The following is a 21,940-nucleotide window of genomic DNA, read 5'->3' on the forward strand; positions in this document are numbered from 1 at the left end:
GAGACTGGTTCCCAGGCAACATGTTTCCACTCGTCAACAGACTAATGTCGGAGTTCACGCGCACAGGTGAGAGTAAAGCTTTGTGTCGTGCAGTCATCAAAGATACACGAGTCGGCCTTCGGCTCCGAAAGTCCATATCGATGATGTTTCGTTGAAATGTTCACACGCTGACACATGTTGGTAGCCCAACATTGAAATCTACAGCAGTTTGCGGAAGGACTACACTTCTGTCACGTCGAACGATCTTATTCCGGCCACAGCGATGTCGGCAATTTGATCTTTTACTAGATTCCTGATATTCACGACATGCTCGTGAAACGGTCGTACGGAAAAATCGCCACTTCATCGTTACCTCTGAGATGCTGTGTCTCATCACTCGTGCACCGACTGTAACACCATGTTCAAACTCACTTAAATCTCGATAACGTGTCATTTTAGCAGCAGTAATCGGTCTAACACACGTTTGTTGTCTTATATAGGCGTTGCCGACCGCAGTTCCATACTCTGCTTGCTTACGTATCTCTGTATTTGAATATGCATGCCTATACCAGTTTCTTTGGGGCTTCAGTGTATATGACGATAGTGTCAATTCTGTATGACGATAGAACGCCTGCCAAAGTGTATTGGTGTTGTTCGTGTTTAGTGTCGTTATCAGGTCCAGGCCTGAACAGCGTGAGATGCTGAGTCATCACAGTGAAGCACACGGAGATGCCGCATACTCGTGTGAGACAGCGTTATCAGCGTCTCGATGAGCTTCATGGTGTCTCGGTGCGAGCCTCCACTTGGCCGGCTGGTCAGATCGTGCAATATCCAGTTTGTGAGGCACTCGGAAGTGACGGTGGTCCGATGTTAGACTGCCTGGGAATGTGATGCCAAATATGCCAGTTGTCAAGGTTCTGGTCGATCGCGGCTTACCGCCACATGGAAGGATCGCCGCACTGTGCAGTAAGCACACTGTAATCCCTGCACGTCTGCGTTTGCCATCTGATTGATTCCCCGCAACATTCTGTGTCATCTCTCGTGACCGATCGGGGCCTAGTAGCAAACGGACTATGGAATTACCGTCCCATGCTGCCGTTGACACCACAACACAATCGGCTCAGTTTGGAGTGGTGACAGGGGAAAATAGACTGCTGATGAATGGTGTCGCATTGTGGTCATCGATGAGGCGCAGTTCTCGACTATATCGTATGACCGTTATCAGTGAGGATGGCGACGAACAGAGAAGGGTCGCATTAGTGGTACTACTGGTGTCGCTGAGTGGGGAACCATAGGTCTTCCAGTCACAGATGGTGGTGACTGAAGGACTTCCGACAACGCAAAAGTACGTCACGGATAACCTACGCCTTCACGTCTTAACTCTCATCCGACGGTATAGTCTTGCCATTTTTCAACAGGACAATGCTCGACCACAAATTGGACATGTCTCCATGAACTGTCTGCGTGAAGCCCTGGTATTATTCTTGCCAACGCGATCGTCATATCCGTCTCCAGATAGGACACGTGTGGAAGCAGCTGGGACGTCAGTTCTGTCCCAGTGACAAGATATCAAGAACCAGTTTGAATAGTTGTGGTCAAGCGTGCCTCCCCAACAGAATCAGTGATTGCATGCAGACCAGAGAGAGTTGGCCCACATGTCCAGAATTGGTACAGAGTGGCTCCAGGAAAACTCTTCTGAGTTTAAACTCTTGTGCAATTCCAGCAGGACAATACGACACCCCACATGTCCAGGATTGCTACAGAATGACTCCAGGAACACTCTTCTGAGTTTAAACACTTCTGCTGGCCACCAAACTCCCCGAGACATGAATCTTATTGAGCATGTCTGGGATGCCTTGCAACGTGCTGTTCAGGAGAGATCCCCCCTCCTCTATCTCTTACTGGTTCATTGACGGGCCTGCAGTATTCATGAAGTCAGTTCCCTCCAACACAATTTTCACATTAGTCGAGTCCATGCCACATATTTGCGGCACTTCTGGGTGCTCGTGGGGGCCCTACAAGATATTAGGCAAATGTATCAGTTTCTCTGGCTCTTCAGTGTATTTAACGTCCTCAATGAAATATTTGAAAATAGTATAAACTGAAACGGAAATTTTGAAGGAATGAGCTTAGAAAGATCTTATTCGCTTGGGAGAAGAAGTCAGGAAAGGCCATTGACGTGATCAGTACCGTAATAGGAAAGAGGAAAATGGCCTAATGCATGAAGTGAAGATGATGACAAAACAGTTTATGACACAAAGCAATTACTGACATTTGTCATATGTGGAAACTGACTGAAATCAATGGAGAAAATAAAATTTTAAACGGTTTATATTAAGAAAAAATTACGTTCTTCGTTTCTGTGTAGACATTTCAGCTACCTACAAAGAATGAGAGAGTTAAATTCTGCTGCGCATGCATCGACGGAGGCGCGAATGTCAGGACCCGGACGGATTCTCCAGCACGTGGGCCGCACGGAACTGCCAGGCGGTGAAAGCTGGCGTCTGACTTCAGGGGTGCCCACAGAGGTGCCGAACCAGCTGATGATGCGCCTTTGACGCGAGAGACACTGCGACACCCCTGGCGTCGTCGATTCCGCAGGGGGGAATCGCCAGCAGGGGTGAGAGATCGGACGCGGGGTTGAATGAATCTGCAGGGGTGGATTAGGCAGACGCGGGAGAGGGCGCTCGCGAAAAATCGGAACAGCTAAGGACATCTCTGGGCGGGATCTGCAAACTGCTCACTGCACTTGCTGGTTCACCCCGTCTGAGAAGGGTAAAGGCCCACAATACGGTAGTAGCCACCTGAATTCTTTCCCGCGTTTTTCCTCTTCACTCAAAGATACTTACAGCCTCCGTGTGGAACATACAAGGGGACTTGTTTTCGATAGCAGAACGGTATTTATCCCAGAACAAAACGACACTTTTTCTCAGAATCGTCCTTAGAAAATTAATGGGTCGTCTTACAGTTGCAGATGAAGTTTGGTAGTCGAAGTCAATTTTTTTACGTTTCGTAATAGATTTGAGTGTAGCCTTGTACGTAAGTAAAACGCGGACAAAAAAACATTTAAAACGGATGATAACAAAAGCTTTTGAAAGTCATTATTACAGAATAATGCTGACGATTAGGTGGGTAGATCTGGTAGCTAATCAATCGGATTGCTAAGGAAGAGGCACTGAATCGAACTGGAGAGAAACGAAATGGGAAAGTTTGTCTAAAAGAAGGGATCGATTGATAGGATAGATTCTGAAGCATGAAGGAATCGTTAGTAAAATAATGCAGGATAGTTTGTGGGGAACATGGGGTAACTTTGAAGAGGAAGACCAAGGAATTTCTGTTGTAAGTCGCTGCAAGTGGCTGTAGGTTACGCTGAGTGTTAGCAGAGGACAGAAAATAGTGGAGAATTAAATCAGGTGACACCGAAAGAATTAGATTAGTATATATGACGCTGGTAGTACTAGATGAGTTCTGCTGTTGGAGCGATAAAGTGACTGATGATGGCCGGAGTAGAGAGGGTATAAAATATAGAATGGCTATGAGCAAAAAGGTTTTCTGAAAAAGAGAAATCTGTTGACGTGTAATATATTTGGTAGTAAGCCTTTCAGGAAGGTATTTGTCTGTGGTATAACTCTGTGCGGAAATGGAACTAGTTCTGACAAGAGAAAATAGACGATTTTGCTATGTGATGCTACAGAAAAATGCTGAAGATTAGATTGACTAAAAGAAGGGATCGGTTGATGGAATACATCCTCAGTTTCGTAAAGGAAGGAAGTGTGTGGGAAGGGGGAGAGTTATAATTATAATTACATATGGAGACCAAGAGGTGAATACAGTAAGCAGGTTCAAATGGATATATGTTGCAACAGTTGTTTTTTAGATGAAAATGATAGCACAGGATAGAATAGCATGGAGAGCTAGAAAAATTTATACACGACTGTGCTTAAACTGACACACAATAGTTTTTAGCGCAACGCAATCTGACTTCCAAAAGTCCCTACGAAAGAATGGCCCTGACTAGCATTAAGCTATACGTTTCACAAATCACTTACCTCACAAAAATCTTCGTTACTCAAGGTTACTGCAATACAGCGAGCGCCACTACTGCCAGCTAAATAAAAGATTCAAACTACTGAAGGCACTAACTACTGATAGGCATAGTTAGCAAATGAAAGATTTTAATAGAGAACAAACAATGTATTTACCTCACTAATTATAATATATATAGCAGTTCATGACACCAATTCTTACAAATTTCAAAACTCCGCCATCTCTCTCCCCACGTCCACCACTGCTGGCGGCTCACCTCCAACTGCGCAACGCTACGCGCTGTTAGCATCCAGCTGCCGCTGCCCAACACTACAATGGCAGACAACAATGCAAACTAAACACAGACTGCACACGGCACAGCCAGTGATTTTTTCATACCGAGCGCTATGTGGCGTTACCAATAAGAAAACCTAAACAGCCTACTTACAAGCTACATCACACCAGCCTGCAGACTAGAGATAAGTACAGCAACAACAACTGTGCACAAAAATTGTAAAATTGTTAGTCATCTGTTCTGTTTAGATTTACTTGGAGTTACGTTCGGTACTCTTCTTCTTGCAACGAAGGATATATGAGGAATGGTGAAATACTTCTATGCTTCAAGAATAAGTTAATAATCTCAATACGAACACATGCAGATGCTGACAGGTGTGTTAACCATTGAGCCGTCAGCTTAATTATCGATGGTTGTACAGTACTAACATTAATTCGCTATTCTTCGGGCAAAAATGTGAAATCCAGAAATACAAAAAATTGAATAGTAGAACTCTCTTACAATGAATAGTGACAACTTGATTTCAGCAAAATGGTACAAAGCGAATTCGAATATTTCAACCAAGAAGTTCTGTTTTTCGGTTAACGTGTACAAATAAAAATAACTTTCTAGTAGTAGGATATTAGTATCTCCTGTTAAATTTTGGAAATTGGACTGATACTTCACTGGTCAGAAAAGAGCAAATTATCTGTGGAAAAATAAAGCCACTGATAGAAGCAGATCCACCGGAAGATAATTTAAACAGAAATATACGAACACGCAAGGCAATGCTGATTCTACGGTGTATCTTAGGAGATACGTCAAAGAAAGACGCACCTATATTTCCAGGATTTGTGGCTTTAGATGTAGAAAAAGCTTCTGATTGAAATACACTTTTTGCAACTGTGAAGCTATCAGCGATGAATGCGTGGTGCGAAAGTTTAAGTTGCATAGAAAGCGGACTGCTGTTATTAGCGTCAGGTTCGTAAAAGGGATACAGCAATTGAGAAGGGAATGAAACAAGCTCGTAGCCTATCCTCAACGACATTTTGTTCAGGGAGAAAAAAATAAGAAGTTTATGATTTGTTGACGACACAGTCATTGTGCAGATAACCGTTCTTTGACTTACCGAATACATGCACGAAATGAAATTTTGTTATTGCAAAGACCATGGGGGAACAATGTTACTGAATTACTGTGGTGGGCTTATAAGAGAATCGCCAGCAACAGTAAACAAACAGCAAACCAACAACGGAGCTTTCATTAACTATCCGTACATTGAAGAGCAACAGAGTGGATATACTCACACAATTTAATTGTGGATTTGTCGGAGCAGAATTTTCCTGTCTTTCTTCATAGCAGGGAGACGTTGCAGTCATCTTCTTGTAGCTACGTTTTTCGGAAACTTCAGCATATCTGACGCCAAACAATAAATAGCATTCTCAGGCTCAAAAACTGTTACGTGCTGACCTGTTACGGATTCCGCTACCTAGCGTAGCAGTTGGAAAAGCAGCATCGTATCTACAAGAAAGTGCCGGATACACAACAGGTATCTGCCCTGGACAGAGACTGAATTGCAATCACGTGCCGCAAAAGTGTTGCAATATGAACGTTCTGCATTCTCCCGTACGAGTCAGGGAAGTAGCTTGTTCGTGGAAAGGTAAAAGGTTACTTCGTAATAAAACCTTATCTCAACATTATAGTCGTGCTGAAGTAAAAGCAGTTCTTTCTTCTCAAACATATATAGCCCCCGTCGCTCGTGTGCCTATCGTAGACACGTGCAAACCTGCAGCAACATGTGAAATCGCGAAGATTAAAAACGACGAGTCAGGGGCTTTATACTGTACTGCCGGAGATTAAGAGTTCGTTCATTGTTCCACATCCATTGTGGCGAGTGTTCAGCCACACGCCAATACAGTGGCGCCAACTCAACAGCTATGTCTCCCATTGTCAAGGCTTCAGGTTATGACTTCTCGGTACGGAGTTCTTTATCTCCTACTGGCAAAACAGCATCCATTGTACCATTCTTCATACTGAATCAAGTAAGAAATACACTACTGACAGAAAAATGTGAATCACATGGCCGGACGCCAACGTCACTTCGTACACGAACACATCTGTGGTAAACGTGTAAATGATAAAGGGATGCAATTCTCTGTAAAAGGTAGAACGTCCGCGAGAGAGCATTAATTTCGTTGCACATAGCATTGTTACAGAGCCTCATCGGGTATATAAGATGAGGGAACAGCGTCAGATGTTGAGAAATCACTGCTAAAGGCACTGAAATGGCACGTACTAGTTTGAGACACGGTTATCAGCACCTGACAGAACTCGGAAGGGGCTTGCTTGTTGATATCCGTGTGACCGTCTGGTAGAATTGTGCTGTGTCGTGATTTGTGGAGCAATCGGATGTAATACTCCAGAGTTCGAATCAAGAAGAGATGTCAACACCAGTATCTTAGAAGTAGACATCGTCGGAGTAGTGAAGCAATCTAAGTCACTTAATAAAAGCAAGTCTTCCGGTACAGGCTGTATACCAATTAGGTTCCTTTCAGAGTATGCTGATGCAATAGCTCCGTACTTGACAATTAAATACAACCGCTCGCTTGGCCAAAGAACCATACCCAAAGACTGGAATGTTTCACAGGTTACACCAATATTCAAGAAAGCTAGTAGGAGTAATCCAGTATATTTACGGGCCCATATCATTAACATCGATATGTGGCAGACTTTGGAGCATGCATTGTGTCCGAACGTTATGAATTAGCTCGAAGAGAACGGTGTCTTGATACATAGTGAAAACGGATTTAGTAAAATTCCTTGTTGTTAAACACAACTAGCTCTTTACACACACGAAGTGTTGAGTGCTGTTAACGATTTCAAATTAATTCCCTATTTCTAGATTCCCTGAAGGCTTTTGGTACTGTACCGCACAAGCGGCTTGTAGTGAAATTACGTGCCAATGGAATATCGTCTCAGTTATGTGATTGGATTCGTGATTTCATGTCAAAAAGATCACAGTTCATTGTAACCGACGAAAAGTTGTAGAGTAAGACACAAGTGATTTCTGGCGTTTCCCCAGTATTACAGGCCCTCTGCTGTTCCTTATGTTTACAAACGATATACGAGAGAATCTGAGTGGCTGTGTTGGTTGTTTGCAGACGATACTATCGTTTATTGTCTGGTAAGGGCATCAGAAGATTGAAACAAATTTCAAAACGATTCACTGATAAAGGAGTTTTAAAAGTATCTACCTGGCTTAACTTACCCAAATAAATGTTGGAAAGATACGGTCGTAAAGCTAAGAATAATCGCAATCACAGAGATAAAAAACTGGATGGGAAATTTAAAAATTTTGTTAACCGCAGGAGCAGAAGACGAGCTGGTAGCATAACTGTAGTCGATTGAGAGCAGACTTCTTAACTCAACGATGAAATGTCTCTTTGTCTGATCATTAGCCATCAGTGACCTACCACAAAGGTTTGACGAAGAAACTTGGCCAGCTGGACTGCACTATATATAGCGTTTTGTTATTATGCATCCTAATTTGTCAAGCCAGAAAATACATATGGTACACGAGCAATGGGATGCAACATCGTTACAATAACCTGGTATTAAGCATTCAAAATAATTGTACATTTTTCAAAATATATTAAAATATTTTCTTAGCGTTAACGATTTTTTGAAAGTTTCATATTTATTAGTCAAAATTGCTCATTCAACAATTTTACGTCTTAGTTTCAAGATGAAATTCCCAATAATTTCAACGTTTATTCAATAATTTCGCAAAAACTTTTGATGTCCCATGCTTCCTCGTGAATGGCAGACTGGAAATATGCAAGTATTTATTTGAAAAATATACAAAAATAAGTAACATAGAGTTTTAAGTGTTTTTCAAGAGATATACAATGTAATTTATAATATTAGAAGCCAAGATCGCTTCAAGCGAAGCAGTTTCTTTCATCACCAGTTTCGACAGTCATCCTCAGATTTCCCAGATATGTGATGACGTAATGAGACCTGTGTATCATTACATTTCAGGGAGAGCTGAGACTCTGTGAATGACAGCTAGTTACTGTCGAAACAGGTCATGAAATAAAATATTTCACATCAAGCGATTTTGACTTCTAGAATTATACATTACAACATTAGATCGTCCCACCAACATGTGTAAATTGTCAGATACCTCACCTACAAGGTGATTTTTCCATAGTTTTAAAAATGTTTGCTTGTATCCTTTTATTTTACAAAAATTGTTAAACATTGAACATTCCATTCCTCCCCAAGTTTCCTTATATTTAAAAAAAAAAATATTTTAAAATTCCTTGTGTGAAAATGTGGGGTATAGCTGCTGAGGGGATATTGCACCGCTAGCAAGCCACGAGAGAACTGGAAGAGCAGTTCAGGAAGACGGCTAACGTCCTCCAGAGGACGTGGAAAGCTCGCTCCCCGGGAAACCTTGACGGAGGGCCAGCAGACGGCGTCAGCCGCTAGATTTACTGCCCGCACGCACCTGTCAGCCCGATGAGAAGACTAGAACGCATGCTTCGCAGCGCTGCGTGTTCCTGTGCGGTCGTCGACTCGCATTCTAGTCAGGCGACGTCGTAGCGGCTAGGCAAGAAATCTCCATAGCCGTCTCTACGACGTCTCCACAGTTCGTACGTATGCAATCGCCGTCTTTCAGTCAGCGGTAATGTCCAGCGCAGACAAAACGAGTAGAGTTTTAACAATCAATTCGAAAAAAATAGATCGGATCGCTACTGCTCCAAAGCCCTTCGGAACTAAGCTCTTTTAACCTAGATATTGTCAGAGATAGTAAAAATTGTCATTGTTTAATTTGGTATAATATACTATTCCTCAAAAGTCATGGATTCAGTACTATAGATGAGAGGTTCTTTTATAGATGATGTCGAATCACTCCGTCTTGCTCGACTATTGGGTTAAAACCGGGTATTCATACTAATTTTATGGGAATATAGAAAAACAAGATTTTCAGTGGAAAAACAGCAGAAATGTTTATTGAAATACAACTGTACTCACAATTTCACCCATAAAATTCACAATTAAAGTAACAGTCTTGCAGCTTTCGTCCAGCAATGACATTTTCCGTAATTGCATGAAACCAGACAGTTCCAGCCACTTTCGTTTCATCATTCAATTCACGCTCCAAATTATTTTTGGTTGCAAGATTGTATGCCCATCTTCCGATATCTTTACGCCTAAAAGCATTAATGTATGATCGACTTACGCTTTTTACTGTTATTCTGAAGACACAAGTGGGCATGGCCATAATCGTCCTTTAGCTGACGCCTCCTTAGAATTTAATTTATTTGTCCTGGTCTTTTTTTAATCTTCTACGATACTTAGGGAAACATTGAAAGTTCTTGTAATTTTCAGTTTAAACTTCCTACCTGACAACACACTTCGTCCATTACCCCTTCCATGCTGCCTTGCCTCCGCAATTGTCTATCTGTCGTCCTCTGGTAAATTCTCAGCGTACTTGACATCTCAGAAAAGTTGGCAGTGCAATAATATATGGTCTTGCCCCTTACCCCTCAACGTGTCCTGTCTTAACCAGACTGTAGACGTTACAGAAACGAAACTAAAGTTCTCTAACGTTGAATCAGGATTCTACTGTGTGCTTATGTACAAAATACTTACTAATCATTTAACATTTCTTAATAAATAAACACTTTATAAGCAGTGTAGTGACCATCAAATAGTTGCAGTTTAAGAACAAAAGAACGCTATTCAGCTGAAATCGTAAAAAAAAAACTTACCTTCTGAGAGACGCAGTGATGTGACCGCCAACAACTCACCAATATGGTCACTCTTTTTTCTTGCCTAGTGGAGCGTAATTTTGTATCCCTCCAACAGAGAATATAAATAGTGACGGCAATAACACGGTACCCTGTTTTATCCCCTATCTGGTCTTTCCCGTCTTTCCCTACATCATTAATTTGTTGTCAGTTCGCAGATAAAGCAGGTAACATGTCTGCATTCGTGGAAGACACTGATATCTCCGAGCCACACGATCCAAAACAAAATGGTGCAACTCACTGAACGGTAATTTGGTCTCAGCATTTGAAGAGATTGGTAGACATGGATACCTGTTCCTTTGTTTCCTTGCTGAATATACGGATTGAGTCTTCAAGCACTGCTTCCCCTTGTTATGCTTGGACTCGTATAATTGCTGTATACTTTCTGCATTACTTGCGAATAACATTCCATCTCTTGTATTTTATCTGTGTCATCATTGTCAGAAGCTTTTTCTAAACCTACAAATGCTATAAACGTAGGTTGGTTTCCTTCATACTGTCTTCTAACATATGTCATAGGATCAGTATTGCATCGCGTGCTTCTTCATTTCTCTGGATCCCAATTGATCATCCCCGAGGTCAGTTTCTACGAGTTTGTTCATCCATGAGTAAATAATGTGTGTCAATATTTTGCAACCATGACGTAGTAAACTCATGGTTCGGAAGTACTTACACTTGTCAGCAAAAGTCTCCTTAGGAATTGGAATTATTACGTTCTGCCAGAAACATTGGGGCATCTCGCCTGTCTCACATATGTTACAAGCTATGTGAAGGGAACGTAGTATACCCCAGGGCCCTCGTTGTCTCCTCTTAGATCTTTCAGGGCTCCCTCAAAATCTACTGGAAGTATCATATCCTCCATCTCATTTCACCTTACTACATCTTCTCTTTCAATAATACAGACGTCAAGATGGTTTCCGTTATACAGGTACAAGAGCAGATATTTGTATGTGTGGTAGGTCCTACCTGCGTCAGTGAGTTGTTCTTTTTTTCTCTGCGTTGAACAGTCTTCCCACATACAGGTCACAATATACTACCTGATGTTTCTTGCACAGTCGTAACTGCAGCACTAAGTGGACTATGCCTGTCAGTATAGACTAACCGTTTTGCATCCACACATCCATACTTCAACGCCTAACCTGCCCAGCGGAAAATACCCGTTAATGGCTTGCTCTTGCCACACGTACTTGGACGTACTACCCACCCTAAGAATATAATATTTCTAATAGCTGTAATTATTAGTCAGCAAATAACGTAAATATTGATATAATATTGTTCAGCAGACCGTCCTCAATTGCCAATAGAAATATCTGTACTTACACCCTGTACAGACCCCTCTTTACGTTCCTTCTCCTTTACAACTTCTGATATACTGTAATTACAAAAGCAACAGTATCCTAGAGGTAATTCTGTTCTGCGTGGTACCTAAAGAATATCACCACGCACAGTGCGAAAGTCTATTCACTCTTTTTTCGTCAAAAGAGGGACATCACTTCTACTGTGCGTTATTGATATCCGTTCGGAGCACACTGTTCGATAAATCTAGGCACACTGTCCTTCGCTCCACGGGCGTAAAATGACCGCATTTTCTGCCTGTTACATTTGCTCTGACCGGGTTCTGATTTGTTTGCCGCCTCATGCGGGAGTGCCTGCATCACCGGAGTCTCAGAGTTAAAGGGGTCCACTGACAGGCTCTAGTCCAAATGTCCAGCTGCGAAAGGTGGAGGGAGAAAAGTAGCATGTTGTAAGAAAATAATAGTAACAAAAAACTATGTGATCAATCTTCTGTAAGAGACATCTGACATGACAGGCTTAAGAGCAGCTATGAAAAAAAATCTGACAAATATAAAAAGTGCTCCAAAGCATTTAATATTAGATACTGGGAAAAATACTCGGTGTAGACTATTCAGCAAGTTAATAATTATTCCTTCGTGACGGACCACATTCATATAGAACTTAGTGAAAGAAATTTATGTCTTTTATTCTTAATTACTATTCATTTATTGCACACAATCATGGTTTCGGCTTTATAACTATTCCCATGTGCATGCTGAAATGTTAAAATATATTTGACATGTCACATAGGCAGGTGAGATATCCTGCACCATATCAGCATGCACCTGCGAATGGCTGTAAAGCAAAAATCAATAATGTGTAAAATAAATAGCAGAAATTATTCAGGGAAACTCTGTTTGAAAAACCTGATTTAGAGAAAAGCTACATAGGGTGGGAGAAGTGAATGATATAACTGAGAATACCAATGACAAAAAATGTTTATCCAAAAAGCTTAAAGTAAAGCACCGTAACACAGTAGTGGAACCAGAACGGCTGTATGCCAGCGAACATCTAGTACTAATTTTATAGGCTTGGTAAATTACAAACATTAGAAGAAAGAAATTATAGAGAAAATATTACATTATCAGACAAATGTAGAGTCTGGGAAATCTGAAAGTAATGAGGAAATTTATCAGGACATATTGGCAGAATAAATGAGAATAGACTCATCAAACAGATCTTCAGATATTTTAGGAAAAATAAATGAAGTACCACCTGGATTGAAGAGGCTAAGATAAAGTTTTAGGGAAATGTTTGAAAACACGAAGAAACGAGAAAAAAGAAACAAGCTCAAAGTGGACTGAAAACAGGAAAAAGAAACAAAGTCAGACAGCGAAGAAATACTAGAATAAAAGGAAAGAATATCAAAGAATTAAGAAGTGAAATTGGTACATGGTCCCAAGAAGGCCCTAACGCCAGAAGAGAAAGAAGAAACAGTGTTCAGCAACCTGTAAGTGGTGCCAGTTTGGGGTTGCAGATGAAGACAACTAACGACTTCAAAGGCGGGCGAAGATAGGAAGATAGCTATTTCAGTGGCAGAAAACGCGGAAAGATCATTTTCCTTATAGTAGAAATCCGCCATCAGCAGAATTCAGACGACAGTCAGTCAATCTGGACTGTGACCGAATGTGGTCATTACCACGTGAACGGCGACAAAACTATGGTGTGGATTACAAAAGAGCTACTGTATTGACGATAAATCTCTGGAAGCAGTATCAGAGTTCAAAGATCAAGGAGTAACAGTTCGAAGCGAACAAATGAACAAACAAAACTATTTGTTGGAGCAGCAGATGCTAGGATGAAATTTGTCGGAAAAATTCAAGGAAATGTTATTCATCCACGAAAAAAGTGGCTTACAGATCACTCGTCGGACCGGTTCTAGAATATTGCTCAGCAGTCTGTGACCGCTATAAGGTTGGATTAATAGAAGAGACAGAGCCGAACCAGTGAAACTGTGCCTTTGTTATGGAGGTGTTCACACAAACTCCAGTGTTAGCTCATAGAGGAGAAGCATCACGCAGGAAGTATATTGTTAAACTTCCGGACGCGTATTTTTCAATAACAGCCAGGCAGCGTATTACTTCCTCCTAAATGTACTTCGAAAATCGATTATCACGGCAAAATTAGAGATTCCACGGCATACGGTGCCTTACTGATGCACGTTTTCGATGCCTACCATTCGCGAATGGAAAACCACACAGTGGCAACGGTACTTGCGCACGAAGTACCCCCCGCCACACACCGTAAATTCACAACCGGTGTACAGATATAGATCTACATGTAAGCAAGGTATTTCCATCCGGTGGAAATCTGAACCGAACTGAGTAGTGAATTAGTTTCGAGTACAGCTTTTGTTCTCGTCGACATTGTCCCGCGATGTTTACAATCTAAACTTACCTTGTACTATTTTGTTCCTGCTCCGGCGTCACTACCGAGTTTTGAATATTTGTCTTTGCTTCTCTCTGAATTCCATTAAAGTACGGTATTTCTACTCCACTTCCTTGTGCTAAGACGCACACGAAACGAGATAGGAATGGTGTGGCGTTAAAGTGAAGAAATGCAGATATTGTTAGTGTAACAGCTTGTTTTAATGAATGCAGCGCGGCTTTAATATGGAACGGAGGAGGGATAGGGATTAAATGTTTAACACCCCGTTGACTACGAGGTCATTATAGACGGACAGCAAGCTCGGATTAGGGAAGGTTGAAGAAGAGGCCGTGCCATTTCGAAAGAAACATCCCGACATTTGCCTTCAGCAATTTAGGGAAATCGCTGGGAGACCTAAATCAGTATGGCAGGACGCTGGTTTGAACAGTAGTCCTCCATAATGTGAGTCCATTGTTATAAGCCAGTGCCCTACCACGCACGGTAACATGGAATGGAACCGCTTGCGGAAACAGTAAGGTTTGTGCGTCCAAGAGACAGGAACACTCGTTGCGCCTGCCACAGCCGCCATAGGCAAACCCGCCGCACTCGTCATTTAATCTTATGTCAGCGTCCGAGCTTCGTAAGATTTATACCCCGATTCACACTTGCTCCAGCGCGTAGACGGGGCCGTAATTTACGATATTCGTTCTATAGTGGTGATGGAAATCACGCAGATAGTTCAAGGTGGACCTAGACATAGGTCAACGAGGAACGGAAGAGAAAACTGATTGGAAGACAAAAAAAGTAGCATTCCAGATAATAGAATATTGTAAAAAATCAAGAAAGTTTCTCTTTTGTGTTGTTATTATGTTATGACAAGTACTGACGAAGAATCAATTAGTGTCGTTACTAGAAAAGATCATCATTTCACAAGAAAGCTCTTTGCATTGGAACATTTACAGTAAAGTGCTGTATTTAGTTAATTCAACACATTTTAAAGCATACAAATAGCTGTGGACCCACATTTTTAGATTTATATACGGAATGTCACAGGCCGTTGGAATTTCCACATGCCACGGTCGTTAACGCACACAAACTCAAAATGCATAACCAGAACTCATGTATTCAATGTTGTATGCAGACTGTTAGACAAGTGATTAACTGGACGTAAGCAGCTATAAATGTCTATGCGCGTGTAGTACGCACCCTGATCTCTGTTACCTTACTCTCACGATTCGTATGGAAGATCTACTGATGAATTTAAACACTACGACTAACAGCTGAAGGGCAGATGCAGGGCAAACTTGCTAAAAAAAACGTATTTTTTATTGCGTAATTTCTGATTCTTTAAGAATAACGATGCAAAATTTTAGAAACAGAATTCTGGCTAAAAGTATGTTTTAAAAAAGATTGTTTGGACGTTCGTGCTTGCCAAAACGCCTCTTTCTATGCTGTGATACACACGTTCTTCAGGCTAGAAATTCTTTGTGCTTTAATTTTTCGTTCACACAATCAGAACGAATTGCAGATGAATCTCGAATGCAGTGAGAAAGATTATCTGGGCTTGTTCCTTTGTTTACAACGTGTCTTTTTAATAGTGTGTGCTACAAACTTATCTCAGTTCTAGTTTTCTATATGTTAACTTGTTTTTCTCGAAATGGGTCGTAACAGTGGAAAATCTATCAGCGATAACTCACGTTGTGTGGAAACAATGCAGCAAGATATGTGTGCAATATTCTTTCTCGAACTTTCCACACATGATAATCCTCAACATTCCCTTTGTGGCATATTGTGGTGCAAATATCTTCAGGCCGAAGGCAGTGGAAGCTATAAACCCACAAACATGGTTTACCACTTGCGTTTTTAGATGAAATAAAACCAACTTTCAGGTACCTAGCCTATCCTGGACTGCCGAACAAAATGAGTACTTGGAAAAAAACAGAATACAAATGAGAGATACTGTTGTGGTTGGCAGGAGAGCCAACACAGTATTACCAAAGGAGGCTGAAATGCAAGCGTCTCTGCTCACGCAGGCTGGCGTGAGGTCTGGAACATGACAAGGGAATTAGAATTGAGAAAAACGGACGTAGCTGGTGGAATACTTAACTTTAATCCATTAATGACGAACGTCGCTCTTTATGGTACATGATTCACAATATCAATAGTACTGATATTGGCGCCTTGCTACGTCGTAGCAAATAACGTAGCTGATGGCTATGCTAACTATCGTCTCGGCAAATGAGAGCGTAGAAGTCAGTGAACTATCGCTAGCAAAGTCGGCTGTACAACTGGGGGCGAGTGCTAGGAAGTCTCTCTAGACCTGCCGTGTGGCGGCGCTCGGTCTGCAATCACTGATAGTGGCGACACGCGGGTCCGACGTATACTACCGGACCGCGGCCGATTTAAAGGCTACCACCACAGATACAATCACCTTATAAGGATGCGTTGCCCAAAAGCAGTATATGTGTCCTCAATTGTTGTGAAGATAGGTGCATCTGATGCCTGTCTAGTGTTCAGGAGTAGAAATGTAGGCAGGATTTAACGCCTGCAGAGACTAGGCTACCATCCTAGTGCATTCACACTTCAGACACTCAAGAGCATTGATGAAGTGCGACTGGACAAAGCTCAGGCAGCAGAAGAAAAAATGTAAAAGATGGCTAGGCAAAGAAAGCGGGGGAAGAAATTACTCCAGGGAGACGAGGAAGAGAATAAAGATTATGGGTATGGACAGCATTAGTTGCTAGAGGTATAGCAGTATTGTCAGAAACTGAAACATTAACGTTCAATTCGAATTGCCGTAAATTGACTTTTTTGAGCTATAATGTTCCTCTTTTCAGGGAATTGTAAAAGCTATCATCCTGAAATTTGGCACAGTTCCTAAGAATTACGTACTGAATGAACCTGTGAAGCACTTTTCCATTATCTTATCTTATCTCTGAGAAAAGTTCACCTTTAACATTTGAGAAAAACAGGGCAGTCCCGGGTAACACAAAACTGAAAAATTAATTTCAAAGCAACAATTATCTTAAACAAAACTCTGTTCCACACGTGTTATTAGCCTCTTATGGCGATATAAACAGTGAATTTCCAGTTTTATTGGTAGCTTAGTTTACGAGAAATGATATATAATAGAAAGAATGGTAATTAAAAATTCAGATCCTTATCAAACGTATGTCGCAATTTCAAATAAAAATTGCAACGAATACCAAGCATTATGTTGTAGCTAATAGTCTCAAATTTTACTATTTTATCAGTAACACTTTTCGACTTATATATATTTAAGTACAAAAATCCATTTTTCCTACGTGTGTGCAGGATAGCGTCTTCGTCAACCTTGCAACGAAACAAATCATCGATTCTCCGTGGCATGGATTCGACAAGTCCCTACAAGGCTTCTGGAGGTATGTGGAACCAGCTGCCTGTACCCAAATCACGCATTTCTCGTGAATTTTGCACCGGTATTTGTTTGCACGGAGATGCACCCCAGCAGCATCTCAGACGTGTTCCATCAGATCTATGTCAGGGAACCTGGTGGCCAGGACGCCAGTGGAACATAACTATCACGCTCCTCCAACCACTGTAGAACCATTCTGTGCCATTAACAAATACAGTTATCCTGCTGGAAGGGAGCCCACATATGTCGTGTTACCTTCGATTACTAGTACAGGTCCAGTGCGAGCTCAGTGAGTGTCCGCTTGTAGCTTTATACTGCCTGAAAGCCACAGAGAAGCACCCACGACGTCTTTGCATGTGTTGAACAGTCGTTTGATTGCATGACGTTGAATCCAGAGGTGACCGTCGAGTTGGTTTAACAACAAGCGTGACTCGTTTGAATGGGCAACGTGTTTCCGTTTGATTCACGGTCCATTCTCCATGACTCGGTACCCAAATGCAATCATAATTGACGATGTCGTTGGGTGAACATGCTAACATGTAGTGGCAATCTGACGTGGAGCTCCATGTCCAACAATATGCGCTCCGAAACGCGTCTGCCTGCACGTATATTGTAGTCTGGTACCTCATTCGTCCCTTCTCCTGTTATACACTTCCTTACGTCACGTGCCAGAATTTCCACGAGGTAGCAATGCCGGCCGGAGTGGCCGAGCGGCTCTAGGCGCTACAGTCTGGAACCGCGCGACCGCTACGGTCACAGGTTCGAATCCTGCCTCGGGCATGGATGTGTGTGATGTCCTTAGGTTAGTTAGGTTTAAGTAGTTCTAAGTTCTAGGGGACTGATGACCTTAGAAGTTAAGTCCCATACTGCTCAGAGCCATTTGAACCATTTTTTGAGGCAGCATTAGGTCTCTCGTTTACCAATGGTCACAATAATAAATTATCTGGTTATCCAGGTTCAGTTCAAAGCGGGCTCATCACCGAAGACAATTCTACTCTAGTCACTGAGATTCCAGAACGCCACAGACAGCGGTGCGATACCAATCTGAACGTCGCCTGCCATTGGACCCGACAAGCAGCAGTCCGGGGTGCCATTTCACTGCATAGCAGAACCCCTTTGGTTGTCCGCAGTGACACTCTGACAACACTGCGGTATGTCGATGGTATTGTACATCCCCTTTTGTTGCACTTCGTGACAAGTCGACCAGAGCTTACATTTCAGCACGATACGGCGAGAGTTTCTACTGCTTGTCTTCGTGGTTGCCGTACCATACTTTGGGATCAAGACTGCCGGATGTCTCCCCAAATGAGAATGTTCGGAGTATTAGGCGCAGGGCCCTTCAACCGCCTCGGGAATTTGACGATCTAACACACCGATTGGGCAGAATTTGTCACGATATCCCTCAGGAAGACATCTATCAACTATGTGGAGCAGTGCCAAGCCGAATAATTGCTTGTACAATCGCCAGAGGTGGACGAACGCGCTATTCGTTTCCTCAATTAGCGGAGCTCTTTCTCTTGAATAAATTATCCAATTTTTCAAAAATTATAATCATTTATTTGTCTGTGCAGGTACATCATATCTACTGATTTCCGTTCCATTCGGATAGTTCATTCGTGATGAGTCGTTTTTTATTAGTGTCTTAGGGTGTAATTACGAAACAAAAATGCTTAACATAAACCATTATGTATTAAGAAAATAGGAAAACAGGAAGATAGGGAAGTGTTTTGACTTGTATAGTGTCACCACTGACGCTGTCCAGGAGCAAACAATTCAGAAAGACACTGAGCGTCTCACTCCTGGGCAGTCATCTCGGCAACACCTTGAGCCTCTCGTCCTTAGATGGCGTGATTCTACGTCTGGGTTAGGTAACTTTTAAGTCTGCTGGTCTAAAATAGCATGTGCTTAAGTGTGTATCCGTTTCTGTTGTCTATCTGCTGCCGAATGATTATAATTAAAGAGCAGCTACTTCACGGAGTGCCAGTGTGGGTTGCAGTTATCGTATGACAGCCAAACTTGACAGGTAGTGTAATGCGTTATTGCGGAACCGATTTATGCTGGGAAAAAAGTTAGTTCCAATTTTGGTCACCAGCTAGAAACGTGGCGCTGCAAAGCTTCTTGTCGACGACTCCGGTTCTCATAATGAACAAATCGTTTATGTCGAGGTTAGTAATAAAATCAACATTACGTCATTCTCATTTACCCTACTGGCCATTAAAATTGCTACACCAAGAAGAAATGCACATCATAAACGGGTATTCATTACACAAATATATTACACTAGAACTGACATGTGATTACATTTTCACGCAGTTTGGGTGCATAGATCCTGAGAAATCAGTACCCAGAACAACCACCTCTGGCCGTAATAACGGCATTGATACGCCTGGGCATTGAGTCAAACAGAGCTTGGATGACGTGTACAGGTACAGCTGCCCATGTAGCTTCAACATGAGACCATCAAGAGTAGTGAGTGGCGTATTGTGACGAGCCAGTTGCTCGGCCACCATTGACCAGACGTTTTCAATTGGTGAGAGATCTGGAGAATGTGCTGGCCAGGGCAGCTGTAGAACATTTTCTGTATCCAGAAAGGCCTGTACGGGACCTGCAACATACGGCCGTGAATTATCCTGCTGAAACGTAGGGTTTCGCAGGGATCGAATGAAGGGTAGAGCCACGGGCCGTAACACATCTGAAATGTAAAGTCCACTGTTCAAAGTGCCGTCAATTTGAACAAGAGGTGACAGAGACGTGGCACCCCATACCAGTATAGCGATGACGAATGCACGCTTCCGATGTTGCCAAACATGGATGCGACCAAAAAATGACGTTTTGCCATTCGTGCACCCAGGTTCGTCATCGAGTAGACCATCGCAGCGCTCCTGTCTGTAATGCAGCGTCAAGGGTAACCCCAGCATTGGTCTCCGAGCTGATAGACCATGCTGCTGCAAACGCTGTTGAACTGTTCGTGCAGATGGTTGTTGTCTTGGAAACGTCCCCATCTGTTGACTCAGGGATCGAGACGTGGCTGCACGATCCGTTACAGTCATGCGGATAAAATGCCTGTCATCTCGACTGCTAGTGATACGAGGCCGTTTGGATCCAGCACGGCGTTCCGTATTACCCTCCTGAACCCACCGATTCCTTATTCTGCTAACAGTCATTGGATCTCGACCAACGCGAGCAGCAATGTCGAGATACGATAAACCGCAATCGCGATACCCTACAATCCGACCTTTATCAAAGTCGGAAACGCGATTGTACGCATTTCTGCTCCTTACACGAGGCATCACAACAACGGTTCACCAGGCAACGCCGGTCAACTGCTGTTTGAGTATGAGAAATCGGTTGGAAACTTTCCTCATGTGAGCCCGTTGTAGGTGTCGCCACCGGCGCGAACCTTGTGTGAATGCTCTGAAAAGCTAATCATTTGCATATCACAGCATCTTCTTCCTGTCGGTTAAATTTCGCGCCTGTAGCACGTCATCTTCGTGGTGTAGCAATTTTAATGGCCAGTACTGTATAAGACCTTTCCTGACCACGTCCCGTTCGTACATCGGACAATATTTCTGTGCTGAAATGATAATTAAATAAAGACCCTACACTGCCGACATGCGTTGATACACATCAACTTGGACATTTGAAAATGTGTGCCCCGACCGGGACTCGAACCCGTGTTCTCCTGCTTGCATAGCAGACGCTCTATCCATCTGAGCCACCGAGGGCACACAGGATAGTGCGACTGCAGCGATTTATCCCATGCACGCTGTCCGTGAGACCCACATTCCCGACTTAATGTCCACACACTACAGTCGTAGTGTCCCTGTGCATTACACTCATTACTCGAGGCAGACAATCTTACCGAGTCCCGTAACAGTTCGGGCAATACGTGCACATCCGCACAGAAGAAGAAGGTGAATGGCCAGTTAGCCTTAACTATATCAAGATGGTATCTGTTCTTTCGGACATGTCCGAAGGAACTGATACCATATTCATACATTACTATACGTCTCTCTTGCATTCACGGTGCCATATTTGCACCTAGTGATCAAAACTGGATTTTTTTTTCAGCGTAAATCGGTTGGACATAAACGCACTAAAATATCCGCCAAATTTAGCTGCCATACGCTATTTACAGCCCACGTTGGACCTCTGTGAGCACCTGCATTTAATTTATAACCACCTAGTATCACTTACAGCCCGAACAGGCTGCCGGGAACATACAAATTGGTGCCTCGTCTCGCAAACACAGTGCGCGCCCCACGCTGCGTCAGGCCACACCGCGGTTGCGACAGCCTGCAGCGCGGCGCCCGCGGAGTTTTCGCGTGCTGCGTGGGCGTTCGGCCCACGCTTGGCCTCGGGGAGCACTATGCGAGCGCACGGCTCGAGAGCGGCTGTCTTCTGAGGCGAGCGCCGTCTCTACAAAGGCGAACCGCTTGCTATTCCTGTCAGCGAGGCGCAAGGCGGCAGCTCTCTCTCTCTCTCTCTCTCTCTCTCTCTCTCTCTCTCTCTCTCTCTCTCTCTCTCTCTCCCCCCCCCCCCCCCCCTCTTTCTCTCTCTCCTGCACTCGTCACTCTGTTGGTTGGTGGTGAACAAAACGCTGCGTGATGGCATCTCTCTAATTTTCCATACCGGCTGTCAATTCCTCGTTTTTGCGCACAGTATTGTCACAGCTAACATTGTCGTCAAGTTCAGGCAACGCCCCTTTTTTCCTGCCTCATCACAGATTTCACACAACAGTGACAC

General features: G+C 42.9%; 1 non-coding gene across 1 annotated transcript; it reads right to left on the reverse strand.

Moving 5' to 3' along the window:
* Nucleotides 1–20,845: 20,845 nt before the first annotated feature.
* Nucleotides 20,846–20,920, reverse strand: Trnaa-ugc (transfer RNA alanine (anticodon UGC)). Its single transcript has one exon. It is a non-coding gene; the product is annotated as a tRNA-Ala (tRNA).
* Nucleotides 20,921–21,940: the final 1,020 nt, after the last annotated feature.

The sequence above is a fragment of the Schistocerca gregaria genome, chromosome 10 (assembly GCF_023897955.1).
Source record: "Schistocerca gregaria isolate iqSchGreg1 chromosome 10, iqSchGreg1.2, whole genome shotgun sequence".
Classification (NCBI taxonomy): Eukaryota; Metazoa; Arthropoda; class Insecta; order Orthoptera; family Acrididae; genus Schistocerca; species Schistocerca gregaria.